This window comes from Schistocerca nitens, chromosome 9 (genome assembly GCF_023898315.1).
Source record: "Schistocerca nitens isolate TAMUIC-IGC-003100 chromosome 9, iqSchNite1.1, whole genome shotgun sequence".
NCBI lineage: Eukaryota > Metazoa > Arthropoda > Insecta > Orthoptera > Acrididae > Schistocerca > Schistocerca nitens.
The window spans coordinates 215,339,465-215,363,511 of record NC_064622.1 but is presented as its reverse complement, the minus strand read 5'-3'; the positions used below and the strand labels follow the sequence as shown (position 1 = coordinate 215,363,511).

Sequence of the window (24,047 nt, the reverse complement as noted above, 5' to 3'; positions counted from 1 at the left end):
TCATAATGGTAAGTCTTGTCAGCTGGATTTTGTTGAACTGCAACAGAGGTTGTACTGTAACAGCAGTACTTGAGGTAAAATGGACTTTGGAAAAATTAAATTGTTTCGTGTGTGGCAAACGAATTAAAGTGTGCTGTGGACACCAGTTATGCTGTATATTGGTAAAATTTTCGTTTTTTTAACTGTTCCATGGCGTTTCCCTCTGGTTAAATATGCTGTTCAAATTTGACGTCACTCAGAGCAGTGGTTCTCTTTCTACAGCGTTTTGAAACTCGAACTTCAATTATGCACACTTTGTATTATGTTGACTACTTATCTCGTCCCATTAACTTTTATGTTTTGCAATGAGATCAGACCGTTATTACTCATATGATTATGTGAAATAATTGTATATGGTGAAATGAACCCTGCCTAAAACGAAATAAAAAACACTCACTGCCGGATTCCGGTCACCCGCATTTTTCTTAGCATGCGTCGGGAAGTGCGAAGGCTCAGCTGCAATTTGACATCCAATTAGGGCAGCCAACGCTGGTCCAACGACCGCCCCGAGTGCTCGAGCCCATGGATCGGCACGGTACACAGGGAGTTATGGGGCAGATCTGCCGTTATGCCCCGGTGCCGCCTCACAGCTACCCTCCCTGCTTCACCCCGTTCCCGGCCATAGACCGGCGCTTTTATCGCCAGATGGAGCCGTCTACACGACACTTACCCCGGCCGTTACAGAGGCGGCAGTTTTGCTCAAATCCCTAACGCTGCCATATTCCGGCGCCGTTATTCCTCTCCTTTCTGAGTTTCTTGTGCGCGACATTATACTGTATGTGCTGTTCCAGACGATATTCGTAAGATGCTGCAGTTTCTGCATCTCACGCTGACAATTATCGACGGTACTTCCGAGAAAAGTTTCATCTTACCTGTTTAACAACTGCCAAGGTGCACGTCTGCTCCTTCACATTATTCCGAATATTTCCATCTCAACGACATTCTCTGATATTTGCTATAGAGACAAGTTGTACCTTTCTCCATTTCAACGCCATTCCTGTCCTCACTGATATTGCCCTTTACTGTTCTTTTCCTTTTCTATCCACATTTAACTCATTTGACTGAATCGGTAAAAATGGATCCTTTATACATTGAAGCTCCAAAGAAACCGGTATAAGCATGCGTATTCAAATACCGAGATATGTAAACAGGGAGAATACGGCGCTGCGGGCGCCAACGCCTGCATAAGACAACTGTTCGGCGCAGTTGTTAGGTCAGTTACTGTTGCTACAATGGCGGGTTTTGAAGATTTAAGTAAGTTAGAACTTGGTGTTATAGTCGGCGCACGAGCGATGGGACACAGCATTTCCGTACGACCATTCCGCTAGTGTACCGCGAATATCAGGAATCCGGTAAAACATAGTCTCCGACATCGCTGCGACCAGAAAATGATCTAGCAAGAACAGGACCAACGACGTCTGAAGAGAATTGTTCAAGCTGACAGTAGTGCAACCCTTCCGCAAATTGCTGCAAATTCCAATGTTGGGACACAACAAGTGTCACGTGCGAATCATTCAACAAAACATCATCGATATGGGCTTTCGGAGCCAAAGGCCCACTCGTGTACCCTCGATGACTGCACTACATAAGGCCGTACGCCTCGCCTGGACCCGTCGACACCGATATAGGACTGTTAATGACTGGAAACATGTTGCCTCGTCGGAATCTCGTTTCAAATTGCATCGAATGGATGGACGTGTACGGTTATGCAGACAACATCATGAATCCATGGACCCTGCATGTCAGCAAGGGACTGTTCAAGCTGGTGGAGACTCCGTAATGATATGGGGCGTGTGTGTTTGGAGTGATATTGAACCCCTGATACGTCTAGATACGACTCTGACAGGTGACACGCACGTAAGCATTCTGTCTGATCGCCTGCATCCATTCATGTCCTTTATGCATTCAGACGGACTTGGGCAATTCCAGCAAAACAATGCGACACCCCACACGTCCAGAATTGCTACATAGTGGCTCCAGGAATACTCTTCTGAGTTTAAACACTTCCTCTGGCCACCAAACTCCCCACAAATGAACATTGTTGAGCATATCTGGGATGCCTTGCAGCGTGCTGTTCAGAAGAGGTCTCCAAACCCTCGTACTCTTACGAATTTGTGACAGTCTTCCAGGATTCATTGTGTCATTTCCCTCCAGCACTACTTCAGACATTAATAGAGTTCACGCCATGTCGTGTTGCTGCACTTCTGCGTTCTCGAGGGGGCCTACGCGATATAAGTAGGTGTACCAGTTTCTCTGGCTCTTCAGTGTAGAATCACTTTGCTGACCACCTGTCTGTCTGTCTCTCCTACCCATTTACTCAGGAACGGGTTGAAGTCTCAAGATGAAATTTATGTCACACACTAAGATCTACGGTCCCTTAACGATGCAAAAAATTGAAGCTTCGAAGCTAATTCAATCAAAAGAAACAGCCATTTCTGTCACATAATTTGATACTTGCAAACACACTCATTACAACCTATGTTATTCTTCCCTGTTGACCTAAATCATGAAATTAGACAAGAAGCAAGGTTTCACAGTACAAGTAAATGAAAAAGATCAGGAAATTGTTAATTTGTTATTATATCACACGAAAAAATAATTCTTTGGTCATTTGTTATCCTACTTCAAAATTAAAATTAAAACATTCTCGAACGTATTAGAATTCCAAGGTTCGGCGTCTTGCCAGTATCATTGTCAGCGAAAGGGGCAAATCGTCGAGAAAACAAGGTGTTTTCTCCGCCGATTCTGTATGGTCTTGCGTATTTTGAACTTCCCGTAATTATTTCAAGCGGAATAAGTCAAGCGAGAAAGAAGCTAGACAAAAATATTCCATATCATCCAAAGTACTATCAGCAATTCTAGAGGAAGTTTTGAGAGTCCTAAATTAGAAAAAAGAAGGAATGTCTGTTAATGGAACGTTTCTGAACCACCGACGTTTTACTGATGACATTTTACTGTTTACTTACAGAGCAGATGAACGTAAATGACGAATGGATATATTTAAGATATATTGCGGTAACATTATAAAGTGAACGGTGCCATTTCCAAGTTTCTCAGAAAATCCAGGACCCTATGAACACATTTATTACAAACACAGTGCTGTTTCCGACCCCAACGGAGTTTTTGCCGGCTTCTGAGCAGAGATGGACAGAATAAGGTAGAATGTTATTAGTGGTAAGAAAAGTGAAGTCACATGGTACGGTTGGTTGGGAGATCCTGAGGGGTAGGTTCAGCCGCCTACTTGGAAAGTGTTTCACTATCCCTCGCGCACTCAGGCACCCATCTCTCGTGAAGTGTCAGAGTCCTGTTACGTTTAGATGACCGTACGGTTGTGTGTCTAGTGTAATCTCATTTGCTGATGAGAGAAGGGAGAGGGTGAAACCCGGTACCAGCACATAGGCTACTCGTCTCCGAGAGCACCTAGGCGACCACCGAGCTTAAAGACGCCATCCAACGTACGGATCACCATCAACAGCGTCGCATGACCTCATTACATGAGAGTGTGCCTCCATAGCGCGTTACCGCCTACCACGCAGGGGGGCTAGGGGTTCGATTCCCGGAAGGGTGACTGGGTGTTGTGTGTCCTTCATCATCATCATTGACACGCAAATCGCCGAAGTGGCGTCAACTAAAAAGACTTGTAATACGGCTGCCGAACTCCGAAGGGAAAATCCTGGCCAATAAATGCCACACGATCATTTCATTACTCCGTGAGACACTGTGGAGTGGTTTTGATTTAATCCGGGACATTAGCGTTAAGCCTGGTGATTAGGAACTTTACAACACTCCTCTTCCTTGTTCCGTAAAGGTAAAGGAAAACTGCCAAACAGCGTGTAGCACAACCGGGCGGTTAACCATCCAAGTACCAGGTACGCCTGAAGTTGCTTGACTTCGTTTATTTGACGGGTTGGTGATTAGCCATATAAAACAGCAAACTGCCGTATGTAAAATTACTTGCATTAGATAGACATCAGTGCTTGAATTTACAAGTGCATCATTTTGTAACATCGGTGTTGTTCGGCCACCTTTGTTTACACTGACTTTATTTTTTCGTTTAAGAAATATGTATCACAGGGTGACAATTAGTTAATGACAATATTTGCACTGAAAGCTTTGTGGTAATAATTTGATTTTCTTTTCTATTTCTTTTCAAGTGAATGTAATGGCTAACATTTGCGAAATTTAATAGTGCAACATGGAATGGTTGAGTACACAACAGCAAACAGAATGGGGAAATTTTATTTTGCTAGCCACTACTCAGTTATCGCTGCTCAAAAAAAGGTTTCGCGCTACGTTTGGCGGGTGTGCATGTCCTTCTCGAAAGTCAGTTCTGCGATATGTTGATACCCACCGAACGTGTGGCAGTGTGATTCGCGCTAAATGTACGGGTGGATATAAACCTGTTCGCAAGGAAGAAACCTTTGAAAGGGTGAGAGCTGCAATCACAAACAGCACAGAGAAATCTGCAAGAAGCTTGTCACCATTGGTGAAAATATGAGCAGCATCCCGAGAAAGTATCTGAGCAAGTCACACAACTCTTGAACGAAGGGAAATACTCCAACAGACTTTTTCCAGTCATGTGATTGCGTGGTTAGATGACACTGAATGGCTTCCCAGTTCGCCACAACTGTTCCAGAATTTTTTTTTTTAAGTGTTAAGTCTGTGTCAATAAATTAGAGAACTTAGAGGAGCTGTAAACAGCCACAAGAAGTGAAATTCAACTGATGTTAAAAGTACCACTTGCAAAAGTTGCGAATGAAGTGTTAGTTAGTAGTAAGGTTTGCACGATTCAACAGAGGATACCTAAATTCCTTTACTTTCAAAAAATAGGAGGTGTTTGTTATTGTCCTGTATTTTCATTTATCATACTGCTTAATACTTCAGTGCTCTAATTGAATGTTTAACACGAATAAAATTACACTGCATATACATTTGCTCTAACAACTGTCACCCTGTGCCTTTGAAAAAACGTGTCCCATATTCATATGGGAATTTTTAAAGATCAAAACCATAAAAAAGTGCTACAAACAAGTGTCCAGAAAGAAATATTTATTGAGGTATAGGCCCTTTCACTTCCGCCAAGAACTGTCTGTACTCAGTGGTGAAGGCTGTTTTGCTGTTGAAGTTCATTGCTCGTGTCTTATTGGCTGTGTTTGTCTCTAATCAGCCCTCTGATTGTGATGCTGTTGTCAGACACCGGTGTTACAACTGCCAAGCACATCAGCCAGTCCGTACGTATCGTTATGAGGTTGTACTGACATCAGAACAAGGTTAGTGATTCCGTGGAAAGTGATCAACGTAAACAGTGCAAGGGAACCCTATTATTTACGCAGGAAATGGCAGGCACAGTATTCTTCAATGGTTTAGCCGGCAGCATTAATCGACAGGGACGTGCTGTGTACTCTGGACGACACCCTTATCTTCACATTCCATCTGGAAAATGTTCAACCGATTGTTCCAGCGACTTGGAGGCGGGGATGGTTGACAACCAGTAAACCGAGTCTTTAAAGCAGTGTTTTCCCAGTCTTTCTCGGGGGGTCGCGGTTGCAACAGGAGGCAATTGCAGTCTGGTCGATAACACATGTTTCGTGAGAATCATCTGCTATGGTACTCGCACGGAAGTAACAAGGTTTCGTGAAAGCAAATTGTGAAGTCGCTCACATTCAGATAAGGTACTTATTTGCAGTAATGAATATGAATTTAATTTAAACCAGTTCAACTCTTCAGATACGCAAAGACTTGCAGCAATAGAAGTGACACTCTTCAGATATCTGCGGAACGGAAGTAGGGCAGCGGGGATCATGAAGTCTTGTACAGGTTTTATTCACGAGTTTACTCCTGAGCGGTTTCTGGGGAGAGGCAAGGGCGCCCATACGAAAATTTGTAAACGAGTAGGGGGGTGGATAGACCTGGCGGGACTGAGAATTTTTAATATTTACGAAGAGGAATGGCAACTTGTAAGTAGTCATAAAAACGTTCCAGCTCCGACTCTGTTAAGAACTTACGTAATAACGACTTCTGAATCATTTTATTGAAAGAAAAACACCTTACTACTCTACATTTTTACTTTATTTGAGACCTCCGAGAGGAGGGTGGTGGGAGACCACCCCTCTTGCCCCAATGTGTGGGCGCCCTTGGGGTGAGGTGAGGGTACCGACCATATTACCTTCAGGCCGGGAACTGCTCGGTGGTGTGGAGGCAGCGTCTTGTGCAGGACTGACAACCTGGGTTTCGTGTTGATCATTTTCTGTGGTAAAAATATCATACAGAACTAGAACATTCGTGAGACCGTAACCGTGAGGCAGCAACAGTGCTTCAGACCAAACAATAGATCGCCTGGATTGGCAGGTGTGAGGGAAGACATGAAATACAGCAATTTGTGCCCGGAGGATTTATAACAGCCGGCCGGTGTGGCCGAGCAGTTTTAGGCGCTTCAGTCTGGAACCGCGCCCCACTACGGTCTCAGGTTCGAACCCTGCCTCGGGCATGGATGTGTGTGATGTCATTAGGTTAGTTAGGTTTCAGTAGTTCTACGTTCTAGGGGACTGATGACCTCAGATGTTAAGTCCCATAGTGCTCAGAGCCATTTCAACCGTTTGATCTAGGACGCTTGAGCTCATCACAGATTGTAATTTACGCACTGTGTGTTGACGTTGTTGTTATTTTCGTAACTCTGTGTCTTGATCTGGATTCCCACGAAGTTGCTTGACACCTGGTTCATTTGTCTTTCTTTCTTGTTGTTAATTGTAATTGCCATGAAGTGACACATTGTTATTTTGATAGTTGAATAATGTCCTCTAAAAAGTAGTGCAATAATTTGTAATAAAATGTACCAAATATTCTCGCAGTTTTTGGAGGGGCAGGCTATAATTTCTTATTCCTAACAGTTCAATCTACCTATCTCAGTAAGCTTCTTGCTGTCTGTTCCTTTCACTCTGCATTGATAGGTACCGGTTCAACTGACAAAAGCAGCACTGAAGAAAAATCCACTAAATACCCACAAAGCAAAGGTCGTATAACTCCAGTTTGGAGGCAGTATCTGGAAGTTCGTAAAAATATCGGGCATTCGCGATTCTAAAGAACTTGCTTGACAATAATCAACAACATAATATTATTTTAATCAACAAATAAAAATTCCTGAACCACAGTAGTTACGGGCTTTCAGTTTGCTTTCGAAGAAATCCATCAATTTATCAGCTTCCCTGGAATGTTTAGTTGAGAGGTGACGCATAAGCTTTGATGGTTCCATACTCTCACGTGAAAATACTTTGCCGCAAATTTCAAATCGAGGTTTATGACAGTAAAACCATAGTTCAAATAATCGTCACAAAGTATATTTTTATTGATTTTGATTCGCTTCCGCCCTTGCCAATTGTATCAGACGTGGTCTGAGCAGATCTTCTGAGAAACTTCTCCATTTTAAGCTCGCTCGGACACAGTAATCACGTTCGTACTCGCCATCGTACTCTGACAACTGACTGAAGCGAGTGAAATCGCGGCCTGTGCGACCGCTGACGCCACTTCGCCCCCACGTTTCCACCGCGGCTAAGGATAGACCACTGCCCGATGAGCGCTGCGACTACCTTGCCAAATCGCACTTGATTTCTCGGTCAGTGTAGTATCAATAGAAAGAAAGTTAGATACGTTACCTTTGAAATTACTGACATAGTTTTATTGTGGTTCTGTGGGGGGGGGGGGGGGGGGGTCACCAGAATATTTTTGCATGGAAAGCGATCGCGTATTCAAGAAGATTGAAAAACTCTGCTTTAAAGAATAAAAGTCCCGTGTATAAAATAGCTTTAACGTCAGGTTACTTTACAAATGAGTTAATGTGCTGAATATCTAACTTCAAATATGTAAGTGACAAAAAGTTTAGCAAAGCTGCAAAATTATGCTTAAAGTCCATTGGTACTCGCTAAGTGCTTTCATTGTCAAACACTGGGTGAGTATAGTTACTCTCCGTTGTAAGTAAAAGCTAGTTCTTCATGCGTCTTTATGTTTAAGACGTCAAGTCTCTTGACATGTGTGTCGTACAACGATGTAATTTTGCAAGTACATTCAGTGGTATATGTGGATATTGTCTGCAAAATATGTTGCTAATAGAGTTACTAGTAAAAAAGTAATAGATTAAAATATCTAGTATGGTGCTGATGTCTGACTGCATGAGTACCGAAAATGTAGTACGCGATAATTTTTTTCTCCTTTCATCATTTTCTGGAGGTGCAGTTTATTTACTCATATCGTTTACAGCGTGTTCAGGCCACAACACTACCATGCCAATGGAGTCCAAGACACAGCACTGAAGGTCCGCTGTTCACACAGCTGATTTATGGGTCATGAAAGGTTCACACAGAATCGGATAACAAATGAGCATAACAACCACATATGGGAAGACGTAAATCCTCGAACGCCCGTAGAAGAAAACCATCGGGTTCGCCTTTTGTATCGACGTGTGGGCAGGTATTGTGGGTGCCACAACCATACACTTTACTGAAACAGCTGCCGCGCTTAATCGTCAATTTCTATTCGAAATATTTATCTGCGCTCTCTGAGAACCCTCACAGAAAGACTATTAATGTGGTTTATACACGATGGGCCACCATCCTATTATGTACAGTTCCTACGATAGTACCTTACAGAAACGTTTGGAATGATCGAGGTAGCGTAGCCTCTTTTTCACTTGACCTTAATTCCTTGGATTACTGGCTATGATGATGTTTAAAAGCACTATTATATTTCAAAGACCTGATCCTATATCTTAATGTGCAGCGCGAGCGCTTAAGGGACACGAAGGTAAGCCACACCTGGATCGAAACAACGAGGCGATTCAACGTCTGTGGGCTGATGCACAGCCCGCCCTGATTGGTGCTACGCGGTTTTCCAGATTCGCTTAGACAAAGGTCGAAGTAGTCCCAGAATTCCACCTCAGAGAATAAGCAAACAGTTTAAATATGATAACACACAAATGCACAGATGGTGCACACGACTTCACTCCCCTAGATTACCATGACGACGGTGGCGCCAAGACTGGAATCCGGTCACAAAGTTAAATAACAAAATATAGTTTGCCAAATCCTGAAAAGTGGACCCTGTATTGGTATATTCCAGACTCATGGACAATGTGAACACTTTAGGGGCATTCATTTTGAAGAGTTCACCATTGTTTGAGAAGTGCTGAAGGATGTATGTTAAAGAGTGGTAACTACACTGAATGCCTTCTGCAGTATCCTATGGTTATCACAGGAGAGAATGATCCATTTCTCATGTATTTTTTTCGGACTGATGTTTCCTAGAATCTTTTTTCTAGTTTCAGCCAGTGCCGTTTCCTGGGTAGTGGGACGCATTTTTTTAAACTCCCTCTTTAACTAAAGAAAACGTCAAATGAAAACTCTGAAGTTGGGACGCTTCTTCGATCGTTTGTTGCTAGTTGATATTTACGTTTGGTGCACAAATGTTTGATTCGCATTCTGTTTATAAAATTGTTCTTCAGCTCTTCGCTTTCTAGTTCTAGATCGACTTAGAAGTTTCAGTACAGTTCAAAGCCCCCGCATGCCGTAATAAGAGAGTTTACACGTGAGTCAGAGAGGCCTGAATTCTAATCTCCCTCCATGTAGTTTGTAAATAAGCGTACAAAAAACATAAACAGCAGTTGATGGAGGAGGTGCAACAAGCAGCATCCCAGACATGTTCCGCGGGGGAGATATCTGGCGGAAGTTCATGCCACTCAAGTGGTAGCCCCTGTCCTTCATCGCAGAAGGCTTGCACATGACTCTTCACAGATTTCCTCTCAACTTTTGCACATAACTCACAGAGCTGGGTTCAAGCCGAGCTCATCCCACTCGATGCCGCATCTTATCTGCTCGATACAACTGATGCAAGCTGATCTAACTGGTCTGGTCAGTGAAATGCTCCTTACAGAATTCTAGCACAGTTCAGGAGGCATGGGATGATGCATAGTAGGCAAGGTGCCTTATGCGAACGAGCGGATACACATGACCAGACAGTACGTTTTTGTTTCATTTGTCGGTAGGCTACGATCTCACGTACGCCCAGAGCACCATATCATTCCATATGTGTCCCCCACACGAGACTACCTCTAGTAGCTGCCTGAACGCTCCCTCTTGGCAAGCAGAGTGATTCTATCGTCGTAGTTTTAAACTTGCTCTTATCTTGCCATCGGACCGTATCAAGAGGCACCACGACTCATTGGTCCAGGAGACACTTTGCCGTGCTTCGAGCTCGTGTTGTTTTCTGTGTCATGTGGTGAGCACACTACATAAACTAACTTATGCTAAGAACAACACATACACCCATGCCAGAGGGAGGACTCGAACCTCCGGCGGGAGGGGGTGCGCAATCCGTGACATGGCGCCCTAGACCGCGCGGCCACTCGGCGCGGCGTGGCATAGCCATCAGAGCACCATCTGTGTCTACACTTTAACAAGGTATGTTCACAGCCAGAAGGCTCAGTGCTGTGCAAAAGTATGAAGCAAGCAGGAAACTATCCCATGGAGACGCACTCGTGCCTCATACAGTCAACTGAGTAAGTTTGTAAAGGATCAGGCTGTGGCCTTCCTAGTGGGAAGATGGTCCATTCTGAGATTTCTACACAAGTTGGACGTGCTGCGTCAGTTGTGCTCCGATGCTGGTATTAGTGGTCACGTGAACATTCTCACATGTATAGACGAGGTTCTGGGCGTCCATGCAGCACCTATATCTCTGACGTCGATCTGTTGTAGAATTTTAGAACATGTTTTTTGCTCGCGTATCATGTCGTTTTTGGAAACCCAGAATCTACTCTGTAGGAATCAACATGGATTCCGGAAACAGCGATCGTGTGAGACCCAACTCGCTTTATTTGTTCATGAGATCCAGAAAATATTAGATACAGGCTCACAGGTAGATACTATTATCCTTGACTTCCGGAAGGCGTTCGATACAGTTCCGCACTGTCGCCTGATAAACAAAGTAAGAGCCTACGGAATATCAGACCAGCTGTGTGGCTGGATTGAAGAGTTTTTAGCAAACAGATCACAGCATGTTGTTATCAATGGAGAGACGTCTACAGACGTTAAAGTAACCTCTGGCGCGCCACAGGGGAGTGTTATGGGACCATTGCTTTTCACAATATATATAAATGACCTAGTAGATAGTGTCGGAAGTTCCATGCGGCTTTTCGCGGATGATGCCGTAGTATACAGAGAAGTTGCAGCGTTAGAAAATTGTAGCGAAATGCAGGAAGATCTGCAGCGGATAGACACTTGGTGCAGGGAGTGGCAACTGACCCTTAACATAGACAAATGTAATGTATTGCGAATACATAGAAAGAAGGATCCTTTATTGTATGATTATATGATAGCTGAACAAACACTGGTAGCAGTTACTTCTGTAAAATATCTGGGAGTACGCGTGCGGAACGATTTGAAGTGGAATGATCATATAAAATTAATTGTTGGTAAGGCGGGTACCAGATTGAGATTCATTGGGAGAGTCCTTAGAAAATGTAGTCCATCAACATAGGAGGTGGCTTACAAAACATTCGTTCGACCTATACTTGAGTATTGCTCATCAGTGTGGGATCCGTACCAGATCGGGTTGACGAAGGAGATAGAGAAGATCCAAAGAAGAGCGGCGCGTTTCGTCACAGGGTTATTTGGTAACCGTGATAGCGTTACGGAGATGTTTAGCAAACTCAAGTGGCAGACTCTGCAAGAGAGGCGCTCTGCATCGCGGTGTAGCTTGCTCGCCAGCTTTCGAGAGGGTGCGTTTCTGGATGAGGTATCGAATATATTGCTTCCCCCTACTTATATCTCCCGAGGAGATCACGAATGTAAAATTAGAGAGATTCGAGCGCGCACGGAGGCTTTCAGACAGTCGTTCTTCCCGCGAACCATACGCGATTGGAACAGAAAAGGGAGGTAATGACAGTGGCACGTAAAGTGCCCTCCGCCACACACCGTTGGGTGGCTTGCGGAGTATAAATGTAGATGTAGATGTAGAAACACCCGCCAGGATCGTCGTGTTGTAAGAGCAGCAGTGGTAGATCGTGCAGCTACCACAGTACAGATAAGAAGACTTTGAGATCAGACGTGTCAACACGAAATGTTCCGAACCACTTATTAGCAGTTGAACTACAGGCACGCACATCTCTAGCCCGTCTTCTACTCGCACCACATCATCGACGTGCACGGCTTGACTGGTGCCATCAGAGGGTAACTTGGAAGATGGAACGGCACGCCGTGGTCTTAGGCAATGGAAGTTGATTCTGCCTACACGCAGGTGATGATCGCTTGCGCCCACGATGTAGACCTGGTCAGCGCTGTCTCGTAGAGTGCATTCATCCATGACACGCTGATCCCTATGTCTTATGGACTGGGATGCGATGGTCTATAACTCTCGTTCAGCTTTGCTGTTTCTGGAGGGGACGATAACCAGCGCTCTGTATGAGCACAACGTTGTTGTTGGAAATTTGTGGTAAGGTCTTATGGGACCAAACTGTTGAGGTCATCGGTCCCTAAGCCTACACATTTCTTAATCTAACTGACCTATGCTATAGACAACGCACACACCCATGACGGAGGGAGGACTCGAACCTCCAACGTGGGGAGCCGCACGGACAGTGACAGGACGCCTTAGACCGCGCGGCTACACCGCGCGCCAGAACGTTGCTACATCCGTTCTTCTGTCATTGTTGCAACAGGAAGGTGATGTGTTGTTCCAACAGGATAATGCTCGCTCACCTACTGCAAGACATGTGGCAACCTGCCGCGCGTGATTAGCCGAGCGGTCTACGGCGCTGTAGTCATGGACTGTGCGGCTGGTCCCGGCGGAGGTTCGAGTCCTCCAATGGCATGGGTGTGTGTGTTTGTCCTTAGGATAATTTAAGTTCAGTAGTGTGTAAGCTTAGGGACTGATGACCTTAGCAGTTAAGTCCCATAAGATTTCACGCACATTTGAACATTTTTGTGTCAACTTCCCTGGCCAGCTCAATCTCCGGAATTGTCTCTAATTGACCACATGTGGGATATGATGGGACGAGAAGTGACTCGTGTGACTGGTCAAGCAACAGTTCTTACAGAACTATGTGAACAGGCCGAGTAGACGTGGTATAATGTATCACAGGACAGAATTCGTCATCTTTAAGATCGACTGGACGCCAGAGCCTGCATTTCCACCCGTGGACGCTACGCCACATACTAATATGGTTGTTTTCAGCATGGGTCGATACCTGGTACGTCAGAACCACTTGTGCTATTGATATGTAAATGTAATCATTTCATTTACACCATATGCACTGTTACAACAATAAATCTTGAGTAACATGGATATATAAAAAGAGTGTACTGATTTTTTCCCGGCTGTATAATACGTGATTTTTCTCGCAGAAGAGGGACAGAACGTATGTTGCACAGCCACAATGCTATTATAAAGGAAGCGAAAACGACAGTTACTGCGTCATGTAAAGCTCCTTGGCGTCTACAGCTAGATAGAATTAAACGTATATCTGCTATTGGAGAACCATTACCGAATACTTTTACTACACTCTTAAGGAATGCCACGGCAAATATATTAAAGCAATGTAATAGCTCAGAACATTCACGAGAAGTAGTATATGTTCGACACGTTTCAACCAGTTATCTTTATTTTGGATGTTTTATCACTCCCTCTTCAGACACCCATATGACTGTCTAACCAGTCGACTATGAAATGTAGCAAATCAGATAGTGTGCACATAGATGTATTACGCAAGGCGACAAATGCGCTATAGGAAAATCGTTGGCATCCGAAACAGCATCCAGTCGTCTTGGAAGGGCTAATACAGGTCCTGGATGGTTTTCAAGGTAATATTATGCCGTTCTTCTTGCAAAAGAGTGGCAAATTCAGATAATGACGATGGAGGTGGATAGAGTTCACACACACTTCTCTCCAAAGTCGACCACAAAGGCTCAATAATATTCAGGCCTGGTGACGGGAACATGCGACAGTTTCATTGTCATGCTCACAAAACCAGTCCTGAACGACACGAGCTGTGTGAACAGGGTCCCGTCCTCTTGGAACACCGCATCGCCATTGGGGAACAAACACTGTGCCATTGGACGGACCTTATATGCCAAAATAGTCACAACAACTTGCAGAGTACCCGTGTGGCCAATGGTATAACACGATATGGCTGTCCAAATCACCACCGGATCTCTGCCATGTTCCACTCTTGGGACATAACTCGGCCGTAAGTTGGAAACAGCTTGAAACAATACTCGTTTGACCAAATGACTTTCATTACTCCACTGTTCAATGTTTTCCTGCAACGGGCATTTGCATGGCTGATGAGTTGTTTCTGAATTTCTTGTTTACAACTATCCCTTTGTCGCTTTTGTGTTGACGGTGTTGGCGCGTGCGACATTCAGTTCTGTCGCGACTTTTGCGGCGACCGTCCTCTTATTTTTCGTTACAATCGTCTTCAATGACCGTCCTTCACGATCAGTCAACACACACCTCTTTCCGTGTCATTTTCCCTACATGGTATATAAATCTTCAATACGGTGTCTCTTGAAACATCAGACACTTCGGTTACCTTGTTTACCACCAATTTGCCCACGTTCGTTTTCGATTAGTCCAACGTAACGCACTCACAACTACCAAGAACGCTATTCTGACCGCGACTGAAACATATTGACATATTGAGGACATTGAATATGTGCCGTTAGTGGTCAAATAAAACAGTGCAATTTGCAGGTTTAGCATTTATGTTCAAGGGTGCATTTCTCATGGTGTTCTCATTTTTTTTTTGTCCAGTCCCTGTATCTTCGTTGTTCGTAGTCGATAGGTGGACACTCATACTGATGTCTGAACATGGAGTGATATAACTCTAAATTTAATAACATACCATATATATTAACATCCAAAATAAGGACAAGTGAATGGAACTTGTCAATCATATATTAATAACAAGCACAACTTTACACTCAGAGAACGCAGTTGACTAAACGCTTCATATAAAAACTACCCCAGAAAAAAACCCATCGAAGTAGCGTCCTTCGTTAAGTAGCGTACACTGAATTAATTATATAAGTCGGTAAAAGCAGAACAACTCCTAAAAAATAAAGATTCGAAAGTTTCAACCTATCCTGATCTAACTCCCGAGGACGGTGCATACAATACATTCTCCAGTGTCGTTTAAATATTTCTCAACCTCCGTCAGCATGAGACTGGAACGAATAACTGGTGCGTATCGTTAATGGTTTGTTTGGTCAGTGTGTAAGTGTGTCGTAATCCTCACGTAACTCTACATAGTGAAGCCGACAAAGACATGCTGCCTCTCTTGCTAAATATAAGGGCCAGTCAAATAAAAAAGAGACAGGCGGAAAAAAGTAAGTAAACTGTTTATTTTTAAGTGATCAGCATAACTTAATACATTTATCCTACTGTGATACAAGACAGTCAATGCCTTCATGGGAAAATGTTTGCAGTTGCCTAAGGAACTACAATGTTGTACCCTGGCGTGCACCACTTTGTCCGAAGCAAATCGGTGGCCCCGAATGTCTTTATTCAGGGTTCAAAAATATGGAAATCGTATGGAGAGAGATTGGGACTGTATGGAGCCTGTGTAAGGGCTTCTCAACGAAATTTCTGCAGCGTTCTCGAAACAACCTTGGCAATATGTAGCTGCCCCTCGCTTCAGTGCAGTCACCGTTCCATGAAGGCAATAACCGTCTGGTTTCACAGTGGGATAAATGTAATAACAGCTATGGCGATTACTTTTGAAATAATGAAGTTTCCTTACTCTTTTCCGTCTGGCTCGTTCTCATCTGACTGTCCCTTATAATATTTAGAGGAAGTTACGAGTAAATTTCTCAGACAGAATTTTACTATAGTTAGTGATAAGATACTGAGACTGAGATCCTGGCTGGAATCTCACCAAGAGATACGGTGTCGCTGCTAGCTATAGCATTTCCTTTTCCTGTGAGAACGGCTACTGCACAAAGCATCTTCGCTAACGACAACACAGCTAGAAGGATTAGAACTCGAGGGAAAAAAGTGTTAGATGAGCAAACGGAGTTCTCCAAAGGACTTCTTAAAATATACTTCAGCAGCTATATATTTTCCCCGGATCGTCTTGCTATACTTCTTTTATCCAGATAAAAGCGTATCACTTTAGCTAGGACGAAGAAATTGAAATTTAGTTGTTATGCGGAGGGGCCCTCTTCTCAAGAGTCTACTTTGTTCTGACGTGACTGGTAAGCAATCTCTATATCCGACGTGTTCCCATGATTTCAGAGCAAGGCTTCATCTATCCGGCAAGCTTCGCGTTCTGTCGCAGACTGGTGCATATTAAAAACGTGCTCACAAAGCTGCGGCATTATGAGCAGAGAATTTCATTTCCTCGTCGCTAGACATCGAGCGATTTCATTAAGATGCCATCGTTTTGCGCTTCAGTGTGCCGCGCGCTTCCTTCTTTGTTGTCGCATGCAAAGTTTGCCCCATACCCCTAGAAATGAGCTGATATGTTGTTTCTAAGGCAGAATGCTATGTTTATAGCCTCTGCGTGAGAAACTCTGGTCGAAAACCGCTGGCGTTTTTATTCTAGACACGGCAAACTGTAGAGTAACAAACTGAGGTATTTTAAACCGTACAATGTGTACAGTACCTGATTTTCAAATGAACTACATAAGTTTTGCTGAGGACTGACTGTTACTTCATAACCACACATCCTAATGAAGGTTTTTTTTCTCTCTTTTTGCGGCTGCATTTACGTTTACATATAAAGTGTGTTAGGGATATGAGTGCAGATATTTTTATTGGTGATTGAGGACAGTGTGCAGAACCACATAAAATAAATATGTACTTCATTTGCAGACTAATCGTTATAAATATAAGAGTAGTATGTTTTTAGGTTGTTTAGTACCTTTTTCAAGTATATGTGGTAAGAGCGAGCCAGTAATGCATACCCTGACTGGCCAAAACATTATGATCACCTGGTTAATAGATTTTTGATCTATCTTTGTAACGCAATACAGCACCGATTCTACGTAACATCGATTCTACAATTTGTTGATAGGTTTGTGGAGGTACGTGGCGTCAGATGTCTACACACGAGTCATGTATTTCCCGCTGATTTTGGTACGTGGTGATAGCTCCAGATAGCGACACAGAAGGATGCCGACGGATTCACATCAGGCGTTGGTGGCCAAGACATCAACGTGATTTCACTATCATGCCCTTCAAACCACTGTAGTACGATTCTGGCTTCGAGGTCGGACAATTACACTGCTGAAAGGTGACATTGCCGTCAGGGAAGACAAGGGATGCAGATGCTCCAAGCTGAAATGATGTCTTCGATTAACGCCACAGGTCCCATGCAAGCGCAGGAGAATGTTTTTCACAGAACAATGCTGCTCCCATCAGCCTGCGCTCGCGACGCGGTGCATGTTTGAAGCCGCCGATCGCCTCGATAACGTCGTTTGTGGAGACGACCATCGACCTGGAGTAGCAAGAACGTGATCCATCCGAAGAGCCGACAGGTTTTCAATGATACACGGTCGCATCCGATTGTCCCCTGCCAACTGCATTCGTTATTTTCAATGTTGTTGGGTCAATATGGGAAGAAGTAGGGGTCGTCTGTTGCGGACTCCCATGCTCAACATGTACCACGAACAGTGTGCTCCGAAACATTGTGCGTGCATCAGCACTGTACTCTTTCGGCAGAGATACCACAGACCTAGAATGAATTTTCCACTCTACAGCGGAGTGTGCGCTGATATGAAACTTCTTGGCAGATTAAAACTGCGTGCCGGACCGAGACTCGAACTCGGGACCTTTGCCTTTCGCGGGCAAGTGCTCCACCGTCTGAGCTACCCAAGCACGACTCACGCTCCGTCCTCACAGCTTTAATTCCGCCAGTACCTCGTATCCTACCTTCCAAACATCACAGCCATGCCTCCGCAATACCCTTTCTTCCAGGAGTGCTAGTTCTGCACGGTTCGCAGGAGAGCTTCTGTGAAGTTTGGTAGGTAGGAGACGAGGTACTGGCGGAATTAAAGCTGTGAGGACGGAGCGTGAGTCGTGCTTGGGTAGCTCAGTCGGTAGAGCACTTGCCCGCGAAAGGCAAAGGTCCCGAGTTCGAGTCTCGGTCCAGCACACAGTTTTAATCTGCCAGGAAGTTTCACCACAGACCTACTTTACAGAGCACAGAAGCCTCCGAACCTCACGTTCTGTGAAGAGTCCTGTACTTCTAACCACTTAGCACCTAGTGGTAGTTTCATTGATCTGTCCGCAGCTCGTGGTCTTGCGGTCGCGTTCTCGCTTCCCGAGCACGGGGCCTGGGTTCGAATCCCGGCGGTGTCAGGGATTTTCACCTGCCTCGAGATTGCTGGGTGTTTGTGTTCCTCATAATTCATGAAAGTGGTGAGTTTGGATTGAGCAAAGGTTGGGAATTTGTACGGGTGCTGATAACCGCGCAGTTGAGGGTCCCACAAACCAAGCATCATCATCTCATTGTTCTTCTGCCACCTTCCGTAGATGCTCACAACAGTAGCACGTGAACATTCGACCAGCTTCACCGTTTCCGAGATACTCGTTCACAGGCTCTCCGTGATAATTATTTGTCCCTTTATAAGAGTCGCTAATCTTAATGGATTTCCTCACTTGCAGCCCATATCTTCGCTAGCTTGTTCTCCACATCCGTCTCTGCTCCGCTTACATTCTTTCCTTACCACGTCACGTGCCCGCGACATCACCGTGAGGCACCGACGTAGCGGTGAGCAGTGGTCATGATGTTTTAGCCGTTCGGTTTATTTTCCCATGGGCAGCATGTCAGGTATTGAAGTGAGGACACGTGGACGCAAAACGGTTAGTCTATCCTTACAGGCGTAGCCCATTTAGTGGTGGATTTACGACCACGCAGAAAACATCAGGTAGTAAATTATGTAACTTGTTTGCAGGAAGACTGTTAGACGAAGAGAAAAATCAACTAGCACACTGAAGTGGGTACATATTAAGTAACAAAAGATCACCATATCAGCCTGTGCATTCATTCTCTGCAAAACACTGTGAAACGCATAGGGGAGATTACTTCCCACTATGCACTACCTACGCACACGGCAAAAAAAGGTAGTTCTCTATAGAAGACACCTTGGTAAATACCTCTAAAACGGTCTCTAGCCTCGATAATGTCTCAGCTCCGCGAAGGTGGGAGTATGTAAGTTTCTTCAGATAACGCATATTCAGTTGATGCCATTTATAGGTGATTACATAGGAAAGAGATACCAGACAGCAGGGATGTTTATTGTATAGTTTCGAAAGTAGTCCCAAACGTTTCCTATGACATTAACAACTGGTGATATAGCGGGTCAATAGGGTTGAGATAAGATGCCTGAGTAGTCATCACGCCAAGAATGTACGCGTGCAGTCAGTGAACAGACTGTTGTTGTCTAGGAAGGTAGGACTGTATACAGCATATTCGTCATGAAGATGCCGAAAAAATGGGCAACACTAAGTGTTAACTGAGTATGTTGAAATAAACATTCTGTTCATGTCTGCGATTGCCTGAACGTATAGGCCCAAGTTACGCTACGAGAAACTTCACAGAACCACTTCCAACCTGCGGGTTAAGCACTTCATTGGGCCGTCTGTGTAATGAGCGTCATTTGGACCAATGAAGACGATCAGTTTCATATGCTTCTATTAAATGTGGTCTATTGTGAAGTATCCGACTCCAAATGTCAATTGCGTTCGCACTTTTCGATCGGAAACTGACTGACATAGACTTGTATTAATCGGCGGCTCCTGTCAGCATTGAAACCATTCCCCGTCAGTTAGGATGTGTTTACGACCACTGTTGTTACATTGTGTTACAGGGCTTTCCCTGTAGACACATTGAACAGTCCGCATTGAAACACCGACAAATCGAGCAACTTCACTTACAGTGTGGTCATAGGCACGTCCAAACATAATAATTCCTTTATGTCAGTCTGTCGCGTCTCCACACGTACCGGGCGAGGAGACGCGATTATTAGCACATTGGAATCGCATTCGCAAGGACGATGGTTCAAATCCGCGTCGGGCTATCCAGATTTGCTTCATTTAAGGAAAATGCGGAGATGGTTCCTTTGAAAGGCAACGCCTAATTTCCTTCCCCCATCCTTGAAATTTTCCGAGCTTTCGCTCCGTCTATAATGACCTCGATGTCAAGGGACTTAAAGCCTATTCTTCCTTCCTTCCTTTCTCCAAGCATACCCAACTTACGGCGTTTATTTCCCGCAACCGCCTGGTACATAAACACAACTTCACCCCCATGCCTTACGCCATCCGTGGAGGGTGCCATGACCGCCTGGTAGTAGTTCTACACCATCTACCAAAGACATGAATGAGCTCTTTCCATTCCTTTCCATACGCATATAGCGTTAGGAACGACTGCTTAAATGGTTCTGCCCAATCTGGCATTCACAGCTCCTAAGAGAGCGATAAGCTGGAAGCTGTAACATGAAGTGTAAGACAAGAAGACGACGCACCATGAAGAAGTTATGGAAATTGGTCGCAAATTGATATTCATTCAGGCATCAAAGGAAAATGCAGAATTGTAGAGGTCGATGGATGACTGTGTGATTTTGCAGCGCAATTTCACCGAGCAGCAGACAAGGACAGTAAATACAGAACATGTGGATAGCAGGGCATAAAGTCTTTGTGAATTTCATTCCGCGTACTCTATTGGACAGTAACTGGGCCTCCCATACAGGCGCATGAACGATATACACAGGTGTCAGCATTTCTGAGATCATTCGACATTTGAATAGATGCTATGCCATTATTCGACGATGTTGGCAGAAATGGGTGAACCATAGCCGAACAGAGCGTCAAGAAGGAAGTGTTCGATCTAGAGAGCCGACAGGACGTGAACACAGAGCAGTCGTTAGACTCTCGACCCATCATTATGATCGATCTGACATGCAATTGGTGCCTCAGTGACCATAAGGACCATTTGCGCTGACTACCATTGACCACTGTACACCAACAAGACCGTTTGCAGTTGGACACATTCTGCCTGGAATCTCATTGAATGAAGTACAGTTGTGTTCAGTGATGAGTCCTGCTTCGAAATGAGCCTCAATGAGCAGCGAAGACGTATCTGGAGACGCCCAGGGCAGCAGTGGGATACGAACCTGAGCGCCGCCCGCTACGTGGCCCAAGAAACCGGAGCGATGGTCCGGGGTGCCATTTCGTTTCGTAGCAGAACCCCTTTCGTTGTCGTCCGTGGCACCCTTATAGCACAGCGGTACGTCGACGATACTGTATACTCCATTTTGATGCCCTTCATGGCAAGCCATGCTGGGCTTACATTTCAGCAGGATAATACGCACCCGCACACAGCGAGAGTGTCTACTGCTTGTCTTCGCGCTTGCGAAATCCAGCAAGGTCACCGTATCTCTCCAAAACTGACAACGTTTGGAGCATTATGGGGATGAGGATGTAGGTTGCAAGTGCTACTCTGAGATGAAGAGTTTAGCACAGGATAGGAATTCGTAACGGGTCGCATCAAACCAGTCAGAAGACTGATGACAAAATAAAAAAAGATCTAGTAGAAGGTGTCGGAAACTCTTTAAGACTGTTCACAGATGATACGGTTGTCTACAGCAAAGTAGCAACACCACGAGATAATAACGATTTGTAGAATGACCTCCAGATAATTGATGAATGATTCAGGCTCTGGCAATTGACCCTGGAATGTAAATAAATGTAACATATTGCGCATACATAAGAAAAGATATCCACAGCTGTACAACCACACTATTGATGACAAACTGCTGGAAACAGTATCTACGATAAAATATCCAGGAGTAACTATCCAGAGCGCCCTTAAGTGGAACGACCACATAAAACAAATTATAGGAAAAGTATATGCTAAACTGCGATTCGCAGGAAGAATCTTAAGAAAGTGTAACTTATCCATGAAGACGTCGTTTAGTTGGCGCGAGAGATTTACAGATATGCTCAACTAACTCCAGTGGAAGATTTATAAGGGAGGCGCTGCGCATCACAAAGATAGTTACTGTTGAAATTTTGAGTGAGCACTTTCCGGGAAGAGTCGAACAACATATTACTTTCAACCACATACATCTCGCGAAAAGACTGCGGCGAGAAAATCCGAGAAATTAGAGCTAATACAGAAGCTGAACGACAAACTTTCTTTCCATGCACCATTCACGCGTGGATCAGGATAGGAGGGATCAGTTAGCGGTACCAGAAATACACACCGTTAGGTGACTTGAGGAGTATAGTGTAAATATAGAGTAATAAATATATGGAAAACGCTAGCAAGACGAAGGTACAGATGGTGAGACATGTATTATACTTAGGGAATTATTTGCGTGGTAGCAGACGGAGCTGTAGAGAGCAAACACTGTGGGAGAAGAATGCGAATGGAATACATTCAACAAATAATCGAGTTCGTTAAGCATAATTGCTACTCTGAGACAAAGAGTTAGGCGCAGCAGGGGAAGCCACAATGGGCCACGTCAAACAAGTCAAAAGACTGGGGAACACACACACACAAAAAAAACCACACACACAAAGTGTGTGTGTGTGTGTGAGAGAGCGAGAGAGCGTGATATATTAATCGAACATGAGACCGCAAGTCTCTAGGACTTTGTGGAGTGCGCTGGCCATGTCTGTACATATGAGAATTATTGCCGTCTCAAGATGTTCAATGGAAGCAGCCAGACGTGAAAATTAATTTTTTTCTAACCATTAACTGAGGCATGTCGGCAGTGTTCTTTATTCTGGGACATTAAAGTTTGGAGAGTGGACAAAAAAGCCTGAGAAAAGTTAATATGGTAGTTCTCACAGTTGGTTGGTTTGGGTATAGGGACCAAACAGCAGGATCATCGGTCACATTGGATTAGGGAAGGATGGGGAAGGAAGTTGGCCGTGCCCTTTCAAAGGAACCATTCCGTAATTTGCCTGATGCGATTTAGGAAAATCACGGAAAGCCTAAATCAGGAAGGTCGGACGCAGGTTTGAGTCATCATGCTTCCAGTACACTTTAAATTTAAATTGAGATCCCCTCCTCACACCCGTGATTCAACACATCGCACAGAACGTTCATTCAGCCATGTGAAACTGTCAGGAAAATTCTTCTTTGGGACGTTGTTCAACTTGCACACCACATTCGCAACATACTTGGTCTTGACGAAACCCTAAAGGCCCATTCTGTACTTTGTCGTTTGGTGATACGCTCGGTTTGATAACACCAATTCTCGTCACCGGTGTTAATTTTTTCCAGAAAAAAATTGTGCCCGTTTTTCATTTAAATAAAGTCACGGCAGGCGTCCATGCATCGTTGTTCCTGTTCGGGAGTCAAAGTGTGCGGGATAAACTTCCAACATATTTTTCTCTTCTTGAAAACGTTCTGGAAAATGTCTTGAACACGTAGGTTAGACATGTTCCGTCAGTTGCTCAACGGCGATTTGTGACACAACAGCGCTGACGCACTTCAGCCGCACGTTCACTGCCCGAGACTCTCTGTTCACGACAGACTGGTCGAATGAACATCTGTTGTCCACAGGTGTTAGTTGAAGCCGCCACCGTCGTAACTGCACTGACGTAGCTTGTATGCCAGGAATAATATCAGTGTCGGGACTTTTTGGACGGAGCGTACCTCCGCAGTGTGTTGTAGGCAGAGGTCCACTAGAAGGGCGAGGAACAGTGTAAGTAAGCACTCACCAGTTCGGCGTGGAGGTCGGCGCTGCGCCGCGACGTGTCGCAGTGAGGCGGTGGCGGGGGCGGGTGCGGGCGGCTGCTCGAGGGACTCACAGTGGCGCCAGCAGAGGCCACAGCCGGACGGGCCGCAGCTCCTGCAAGCAAGGCACGCCCCGTGTTGACACACCGTCGCAACCTGTATTACTACTGGGTAATCGCATAAAAAACTTCATGGACTGCCGCACATAACGACTTATGTAGTTATGTAAAGATCTATGGAACGAAAAATAAAAAGTCTTTACAAAGAGGGATATAAA

At 44.6% G+C, this 24,047-nt stretch overlaps 1 protein-coding gene across 1 annotated transcript in view; it reads right to left on the bottom strand.

Annotated features, from left to right (window-relative positions):
* The window catches only part of LOC126204133 (RIMS-binding protein 2-like), a 1,140,279-nt gene that overhangs the window by 895,699 nt on the left and 220,533 nt on the right, over window positions 1-24,047 (bottom strand). The window contains exon 2 of the mRNA XM_049938546.1: window positions 23,755-23,885. The gene's annotated coding sequence lies outside the window, so the exon portion shown is untranslated. The remainder of the gene's footprint in view (window positions 1-23,754; window positions 23,886-24,047) is intronic.